Source organism: Danio rerio, chromosome 15, assembly GCF_049306965.1.
Source record: "Danio rerio strain Tuebingen ecotype United States chromosome 15, GRCz12tu, whole genome shotgun sequence".
Lineage (NCBI taxonomy): Eukaryota > Metazoa > Chordata > Actinopteri > Cypriniformes > Danionidae > Danio > Danio rerio.
In genome coordinates, this window is record NC_133190.1 from 51,481,784 (window position 1) to 51,492,500 (window position 10,717).

General features: G+C 38.0%; 1 protein-coding gene across 35 annotated transcripts in view; it reads right to left on the reverse strand.

Moving 5' to 3' along the window:
• Positions 1–10,717, reverse strand: part of map4k1 (mitogen-activated protein kinase kinase kinase kinase 1) — a 78,739-nt gene that overhangs the window by 27,919 nt on the left and 40,103 nt on the right. For 9 of the 35 annotated variants that reach the window (XR_012391158.1, XR_012391155.1, XR_012391160.1 and 6 more), the window contains exon 1: positions 7,638–7,672. The exons of the other annotated variants lie outside the window; for them this stretch is intronic. The gene's annotated coding sequence lies outside the window, so the exon portion shown is untranslated. Of the gene's footprint in view, positions 1–7,637; positions 7,673–10,717 lie in introns of those variants that run through there. 35 annotated transcript variants of the gene reach the window in all.

The following is a 10,717-nucleotide window of genomic DNA, read 5'->3' on the forward strand; positions in this document are numbered from 1 at the left end:
GTTGCTGCCAGACGGGCTGCTCTGAGTATTTCAGAAACTGCTGATCTACTGGGATTTTCACGCACAACCATCTCTAGGGTTTACAGAGAATGCTCCGACAAAGAGGAAATATCCAGTGAGCGGCAGTTCTGTGGGCGCAAATGCCTTGTTGATGAGGCCAGAGGTCAGAGGAGAATGGCCAGACTGGCTCCAGCTGATAGAAAGGCATGGATGTGCAGCCGAAAAATCTGCAGCAACTGTGTGATGCTATCATGTCAATATGGAGCAAAATCTCTGAGGAATATTTCCAGTAGCTTGTTGAATCTCCGCCATGAAGGATTAAGGCAGTTCTGAAGGCAAAAGGGTCCAACCTGGTACTAGTCAGGTGTACCTTATAAAGTGGCCACTGAGTGTATACACACACACACACACATATATATATATAAAAGGTTAGAATAAAATAAAAGCTTTAGGGTTTAAAATAAAATATGAGTTTGGTCAGAATAAAAACAGCAGAAGTCTCTGGAAAATCCCCACCAGTCATAGGCAGCTTATCTCTGTGTGTGTGTGGGCGGGTCAGAGCTTTCTGTGGGGGCAGGAGTCTTCCACCGCTCCGCCCCCTGCTGACCTCACAGGACGATGACAGATCTGCAGGAGTCTCTGCTCAAAAATAAACTGAGCTTGGACGTTTGCAGTCAAACAGGCTGAACTGGTTCTGAAGTCTCGCCGGCAGTGGGGGAGAAACACTCAGACATGACATTTACAAATCACAATCACATCTTCCACAGTCTCACACACACACACACTCATTCTGAAGACCTACAGACGGCTGTGCGACAGATGTGAAACAGCAGTGTGTGTGTTGTGAGTGCTGGTCAGGTGTGTGTGTGTGTGTGTGCTTCAGTGTGAGTGTGTGCTTGGTGCTTCTGTCAGTCTCTGTCGCTCCTGTCGCTGTTCATCTAGAACTCCACATCTATAATCCTCTTAGTCTATGCTGACATCATCTTCAGCAGCTCAAACACTCTAATGGCTAATGGACAGACGGCTGCTTCTCACTCAGGCCTGCTGGACATGCTAATGAGGTGGACACTAGTGGGCGGGGCTTTTCCCCTCTGATGACACGTACAAAGAGAGAATGTCAATCACAGTGCTTCTGCAGACTTATTAGATCATGCTTTACATCAAGCTCTCAGGTCTAGATCTAGCAACGAGTAATAGAACTTGAGTAACTCTGCATTAGATCTAGTCTACTGAATAATAGGATTTGAACAACTGTTCTGAGTGTTTAATGATGATTTTACAGAGTTTTATTCATTTTAAAAGCTCAAGAGAGTCTGTTTACATTCAATTGCATTGCATGTAAAAGAGCAGCATGAACATTCAGCTAAATATCTTCATTTGTACTCGAAAGACAGATTTATAGACTGCTGCAAGAGACACTGATGTTGTCATCAACCGCTACAGGTGACGCATCGAGACACACACACACACACACACACACACACACACACACACACACACACACAAACAGGGGTTCTTTTGAGAGGAAAGAGGAAGTAGCAGTGGTATAGCATCAACACCACACACACACACACACACACACATACACACATACACACACACACACATACACACATATACACACACACACACACACACACACACACACACACACTTGCTCACTGTGTTTTACTGTAAAGCTGCTCACAGCATAGAGATCAGCCTATCAGCATCCTTAACGGTGGACAGTGAACTTGAATGCTTCTGCTATTTAAAGCAGGATGGATTCTGATTGGCTGACATTATATTCATTGTTTGACAGCTGGAATGATGAAGCTGAAATGATACACAACTCTAGAACATCACTATAGATCACAGTGACATCACACTATCTAGAACACGATGACATCACAAGGGAACATTAGAACGCGATGACATCACACTAGAACACAATTACATCACACAATGACATTACTCTAGAACACAATGATATCATGAGAAAATTACTCTAGGACATGACGACGTCACGCTCAAAACATCACTCTAGAACACAGTGACATCACAAGAGAACATTACTCTAGAGAAGGGGTGTGCAAATTGGGAGCTGGAGGGCCAGTGTCCTGCACAGTTTATCTCCAACACTAATCAAACACACATGAGCATGTCAGTCACTGGAGCTGGTAAGCAGGTGTGTTTGTGTAGACTTGGAGCTAAACTGTGCAGGACACCGGCCCTCCCACCCCTGCTCTAGAACATAATAACATCAGACTCAAAATAATGATGCCATCACTATAACACAAAAACCTCACACTAGGAGAATCTAGAACATGATGACATCACACTAGATCATCACTCCAGAACATGATTTTGGCCACTCCTGCTCTAGATCATGATGACATCCCTCTAGAACACTCTAGATGATGACATGACATGACATGATGACATCACAATAGATCATCAATTAAGAACATGATGACATCACACAAACACTCTAGAACAAGATTACATCACACTAGAAAACAAGAACATGATGACATCACACTATACCACTCTTAAACATGATGACATCATACTATAACACTCATGATGACATCACACTATACCACTCTAGAACATGATGACATCACACTATTCCACTCTAGAACATGATGACAACACACTATATTACTCTAGAACATGATGACATCACACTATACCACTCTTAAACATGATGACATCATACTATAACACTCATGATGACATCACACTATACCACTCTAGAAGATGATGACATCACACTATTCCACTCTAGAACATGATGACAACACACTATATTACTCTAGAACATGATGACATCACACAAACACTCTAGAACATGATGACATCACACTAGAACACAAGAACATGATGACATCACAGTATACCACTCTAAAACATGATGACATCACACTAAATCATCAAGAACATGATGACATCACACTATACCACTCTAGAACATGATGACATCACACTATACCACTCTAGAACATGCTGACATCACAAAAACACTCTAGATCATGATGACATTACACTAGAAAACAAGAACATGATGACATCAGACTATACCACTCTAAAACATGATAACATCACTCTATACCACTCTAGAACATGATGACATCACACTATACCACTCTAGAACATGATGACATCACACTATACCACTCTAGAACATGATGACATTACACTATACCACTCTAGAACATGATGACATCACACTATACCACTCTAGAACATGATGACATCACACTATACCACTCTAGAACATGATGACATCACACTACACCACTCTACAACATGATGACATCACACTACACCACTCTAGAACATGATGACATCACACTACACCACTCTAGAACATGATAACATCACACTATACCACTCTAGAAGATGATGACATCACACTACTCCACTCTAGAACAGGATGACATCACACTATACCACTCTAGAAAATGATGACATCACACTACACCACTCTAGAACAGGATGACATCACACTATACCACTCTAGAAGATGATGACATCACACTACACCACTCCAGAACATGATGACATCACACTATACCACTCTAGAACATGATGACATCACACTTCACCACTCTGAAACATGATGACATCACACTACACCACTCCAGAACATGATGACATCACACTATACCACTCTAGAACATGATGACATCACACTACACCACTCTAGAACATGATGAAATCACACTACACCACTCTAGAAGATGATGACATCACACTATACCACTCTAGAACATGATGACATCACACTACACCACTCTACAACATGATGACATCACACTACACCCCTCTAGAACATGATGACATCACACTACACCACTCTAGAACATGATAACATCACACTATACCACTCTAGAAGATGATGACATCACACTACTCCACTCTAGAACAAGATGACATCACACTATACCACTCTAGAAAATGATGACATCACACTACACCACTCTAGAACAGGATGACATCACACTATACCACTCTAGAAGATGATGACATCACACTACACCACTCCAGAACATGATGACATCACACTATACCACTCTAGAACATGATGACATCACACTTCACCACTCTGAAACATGATGACATCACACTACACCACTCCAGAACATGATGACATCACACTATACCACTCTAGAACATGATGACATCACACTACACCACTCTAGAACATGATGAAATCACACTACACCACTCTAGAAGATGATGACATCACACTATACCACTCTAGAAGATGATGACATCACACTATACCACTCTAAAACATGATAACATCACACTATACCACTCTAGAAGATGATGACATCACACTATACCACTCTAGAAGATGATGACATCACACTACACCACTCCAGAACATGATGACATCACACTTCACCACTCTAAAACATGATGACATCACACTACACCACTCCAGAACATGATGACATCACACTATACCACTCTAGAACATGATGACATCACACTACTCCACTCTAGAACATGATGACATCACACTATACCACTCTAGAACATGATGACATCACACTATACCACTTTAGAACACGATGACATCACAAAAACACTCTAGAACAAGTTTACATCACACTAGAACACAAGAATATGATGACATCACACTATACCACTCTAGAACATGATAACATCACACTACACCACTCTAGAACATGATGACTTCACACTATACCACTCTAGAACATGATGACATCACACTAGATCAGGGGTTCCTAAACTTTTCAACCCAGCCCAACCCCCACAATCCTCGGAGGTGGATCTAAATATAAAAACAGTACATACGCATGACAGCACGCATGCACACATACACACACACACACACACACACACACACACACACACACACACACACACACACACACACACACACACACACACACCAATAGGCCAATATAAACACAAGCTTATTGACAACACAAAAAAGTGCAACAGTCCAGCAACCATATAATTTCTTGTCATTAGTTTAATTTAATATCTAATGAGACTTGGGGGCACAATGTTTACAGGACATGTCTATTATTGGTGACCACCACTCTAATTTTGCAGACCACCACTGGGAGATCATCCTGTATGGTCAGTCATGTATGATTTAAAAAAAACACCAACATTTATTTACGAGAGTGCTGTAAAGGTGTCAAAGTTTACCATGATGCTGTAATGCAGTCTGCTGCAGCTAACGTTATTGGTGTATGGTTAATCTGACGTAAACACCCCAGAGGGATCGCAATCCAAATGAAAACAAATCGAAAAGCTTTTATTTTATGTAACTATTAAATATTACTTTAATATTTTATAGTTATGGATGAAATATGTTAATACTAAAAGTTTAATAAAATTAATGATTTTTGGAAATCCCCAAGCGACGCCCCTCACACTGATCCATGACACCCACTTTGGGAAGCGCTGCGCTGGATCATGACTTTTAAACATGATGACATGGGGCCGCTGGAGCCAAAAATCTTGATGAAATGCGTGACATTTGATCATGTTGACACACACAGTCTGACAGTGTCAAATCTGTAAAGAATGAGAGATTATATCAGACTCTGTCTGCATTTGTGACACAAAGGTATGTTGGGAAATATGCAAACAGACTTCAGACGTCATAAAGAAGATGATAATGGTAAACTGGCATTTCATCACTCTTGCAGACAATCTGAAGACAAACACACAAGCAGAGCTTTAAAACAAGCTCAATATCATTACATTATTCTCCATTATAAATAAAACACAAAGCGGAAAGAGATGAAAACAGCTGATGGAGTATAGAGTAAACTATGCATTATAAAGACACTAGATGGCACCAAACAGTCAAAAACACAAACAGCTGATGGAGTATACACTAACCTGTGCATTATTCAGACACTAGATGGCGCCAAACAGTCAAAAACACAAACAGCTGATGGAGTATACACTAACCTGTGCATTATTCAGACACTAGATGGCGCCAAACAGTCAAAAACACAAACAGCTGATGGAGTATACACTAACCTGGGCATTACTCAGACACTAGATGGCGCCAAACAGTCAAAAACACAAACAGCTGATGGAGTATACACTAACCTGGGCATTATTGAGACACTAGATGACGCCAAACAGTCAAAAACACAAACAGCTGACGGAGTATACACTAACCTGTGCATTATTCAGACACTAGATGGCGCCAAACAGTCAAAAACACAAACAGCTGACGGAGTATACACTAACCTGTGCATTATTCAGACACTAGATGACGCCAAACAGTCAAATACACAAACAGCTGACGGAGTATACACTAACCTGTGCATTATTCAGACACTAGATGACGCCAAACAGTCAAATACACAAACAGCTGATGGAGTATACACTAACCTGCGCATTATTGACACACAAGATGGCGCCAAACAGTCAAAACAGATAGAAACAAAAACAGCTGAATAAAGCCTATACTAACCTATGTATTAAGCTAGCGTCACACTGCTCTTTCCGGCCTATAGACTGCCATTCATTTGCATGGAAATGCAACAGACCGAAATGCAAACTGTTGCGACAAGTTTTGCTTGTTGCTGCATTCCTAAGTTCAAGCTTAGTGACCTCAATATCACATCACAAGATTGCGTGCGACAAATAGAAGAATTCTTCATCTCCAGTGTGACCGCAGCTTCACAAGATGCCCGGATGAGTCTGTGTTATTCAGCGGTTGCTATCTAGGAATAACACACATTGGAATATCACAACTGAAATCAAGTATTCCAGACAGTTGTAAGCAAACTTGACAACTCTGCTTCATATGTGAACACCAGATGTTTCGCTGGCCACCTCTATCTGGGCTTCAAATCTCACGCACTGTTTGTAGACTTTTGGCCCCAATGTTGCTCCATAGAGATCATAACAGAATATGACAAGATCACAGACTATATCAGCCTTCACACATCTGAGTGAATCTGGAGACACACACACACACACACACACACACACACGGATATAAAAAAAAAACATGTTTCAGGTCGGCTCCCGGCAGAAAACACCCAGGGGCCCCATTCAGATGTGGGCTGTGTGTGTGTGTGTGTGTGTGTGAACTTTGTCTGAAAACGTTACTCCTCATCTTAAACGCTGCAAGCATTAGATGACTTCTGTCTGTGTACGTGAATGTCTCAGAAGAGGGGTGACATTTTAAGACCTAGTTCAAGATCAGTGTGTCTGGATCATAACGGATGTGGTGCTTTGACCTGTCAAAACACACACACACACACAGTTGTACAGCTTTCTTGATGGGCTTTCCCCATAGCTGAAGCTTCTACTGTACCACCAAGGCTATTCTAGCAAAAAACTAAGACTATTCATTCGTTTAATGAACAAAAAAATCACAATAAATAAAAAACTAAAACTAAATAAAACTAACAATAACCAAACGCATAACAAAATAAAATAAAACTAAAATAGCATAACAATCAGCAAGAATAAAAATGATTTCAGGATTAATAAGCACTCGTATTGTCACACATACAGACGCACAAAAAACAGATTATGAACAATAAAATAAAATAAACGTAATATAAATCCTCAATGACAACCAGTTGACGATAGACCAGATGAAGAACTAATTAAACACTGGGATTTTATCTTACTATACGGAGAAGAAAACATCTGCATTTCCTGTAACACTAAATTAATCACATGTCACACATTTTAGCCAATCACATAGCAGCTTTCCCTGCGTAATGCAATAGAAGATGAAGTCTAGAAGGGATACAGCTGCAGCCAGGAAGTTAATGAGGATCATTTATATCAATACAACTATACAATTACTGTACAACAAGAATGAGTGTGTACTGTGAGGGTCAGGCTGGGGGTCGACGTTAATAAACTATAGTTAAATAGGTAATTTAATAAATAATACTTAGTATAATTACTGTTTGTACTGTGGGGATTAGGTTTAGAGTTGGGGTAGGGGTAAATTAAAAAATACAATTTATTGGTAATTGAATAAATACATATACTCTGTATAATTACTGTTTATACATTACTGTGAGTGATGAGGCAGTGGTAGATATTAGTAAAACACAATTTATGGGTAATTTAATAAATAATATAGATAATTCTCTGTATAATTACTGTTTTTATGGTATTGTGGGTGTTGCGGTATAGTGGTAGATGTTAATAAAATACAATTTATGGGTAGTTTAATAAATAATCTGAATAATACTCAGTATAATTGCTGATTTTACATTACTGTGAGGGCTGTGGTAGTAGATATTAATAAAATTCCAATTATTGTGTAATTTATAAAGTTATAAGCATAACAACTGTTAACAAGTTTGTAAATAAATTAAAAATTAAAGTTAAAATTAAATAAAATTAAAGTTGTTAATAAGTTTAACAACTGTTTATACTTTACTGTGAGGGTTCGGGTACTGGTAGATGTGAACAAAATCCAACTTAAGTGTAATTTAATAAGCCATATGAACAATGCTCGGTATAATTACTGTTTATACATTACTGTGAGGGTTAGGTTTACAGTTAGGGTTGGGATAGATTTTAATAAAATCTAATTTATGGGAAAATTAATAAATAATATAGATAATTTTCTGTATAATTAATGTTTTTGTGTTATTGTGAGGGTTGTGCTAGGGGTATATGATAATAAAATACAACTTAATGTCTAATATAATAAATAATATGAATAGTACTCTTTATAATTACTGTTTACACATTACTGTGAGAGCTGCAGTAGTGGTAGATACTAATAAAATACAATTTATGTGTAATTTAATTAATAATATGAGTAGTACTCTGTGTAATTACTGTTTGTACATTACTGTGATAGTTAGATTTAGGATTGTGGTAGGGGCAGACGTTAATATAATACAATTTATGTGTAATTTAATAAATAACAGGCATAATACTTTGTATAATTACTGTTTATATATTACGGTGAGGGCTGCAGTAGTGGTAGACATTAATAAAACACAATTTAATGGGTTATTTAATAAATAATATAGATAATTCTATGCATAATTAATGTTTCTATGTTATTGTGAGGGTCCTGGTAGTGGTAGAATTTAATAAAAATATATATTTATGTGTAATTTAATAAATAATATGAATAGTACTCTGTGTAATCACTGTTTATTCATTACTGTGATGGTTAAGTTTAGGGTTGTGGTAGGGGTAGATGTAAATATAATACAATTTAACGGCTATTTAATAAATAATATCAATAATTCTTGTTTAGTTTTGGCTGCAGCTGTATCCCTTCTAACAATGAGCGTAACAGAGGCAGTGTCAGCGTTAGTCATTGTGCATTTCAGGCTAATCATTTCAGGCTTTTCCTCAATAGGTCAAACTAATTAAACTAGAAATCACATGACAGAATCTGCTGAGCTCTTTTTGCTATTTCTGTGCATAATTATAAATAATAATAATAATAATAACTGCAGATTTACTGTGTGAGATGATTTTGAGAGTGTAGGAGCTGAAAACCTCACATATAAATAAAATAAATGTAATTGTCTGTGGCTTTGTGTAACCTTTATATCAGGTTTACAATCAAAATCTAATTAGAACCTCTTGATTGGTAAAGATACACTGTAAAGAAGATCTAATGAACAGTTTCTTTTGTGTTTATTTGCAGTGGTGAACTGCATTATGTGATGTTGATCTCTACTCTGTCCACTTCTGATGCAAAAAATTCAACTCTACAGTTTAACAAAGAGACCTGTAGTAACATTTTAGTAGCTTAAAACAGTATAATAAAGAATATCTAGAGAAGTAAGTGTGTAGAATAGCAGTAAATGTGCTGCAGAGAGTAATATTCAACACCAACACACACTATATACAGCACTGCACACTATTACACATCACAATAAAGGAGGCATTTACACACATATTAAGGTTAAAAGATGTTGGAGGAAAGATCAAGATCCCATAATGACACTCAGAAGCAGAAATAAACACACAGAAAATAAAAACACAGATCGCAAAAGATGAAATGCTGCTAATTTAGAGATATTTTCAACAGTGTGCTGCTGGCCTCTCTTATAATACAGCCACTGAAGAACCAAAATATACAAGTATAAACTGTATTGTGCATGAATGGTCTTAATACAAATATTAATATAACAACTGCACAAATACAGATGAGGTAATAAAGAGATCGGATGATGTAAATAAATAAATATTAATATTAGTGCTGGGAAAAAATGTATCGCGATTAATCGCATCATAATAAAAGCTTGTCTTGACTTAATATGTGTGTGCGTGTGTGCTGTATATTTATTATGGATATATAAACATGCATCCGTGCAAATATTTGACAATTGTTATTAATATTTAGATCTAAAACGTGTGTGTGTGTGATCATTAAATACATGAACTAAAACTAAAGTGATCAGCAAATTTAAAACAATATTTTGCTATACTTGTGGGGACATTTGGTGCTTATAATGTGAGGACACAGACAAGTACTCGCGTACACACACACACACGCGCACACACACACACACACACACACACACACACACACACACACACACACACACACACACACACACACACACACACACACACACACGCGCAAACACACACACACACACACACGCAAACACACACATTAGATAAAGAACAGTACCTTTAAATAAGGTTTGACCCACACACAGGCCCACACACAAGTGCACACACACACACACACACACACACACACACACTA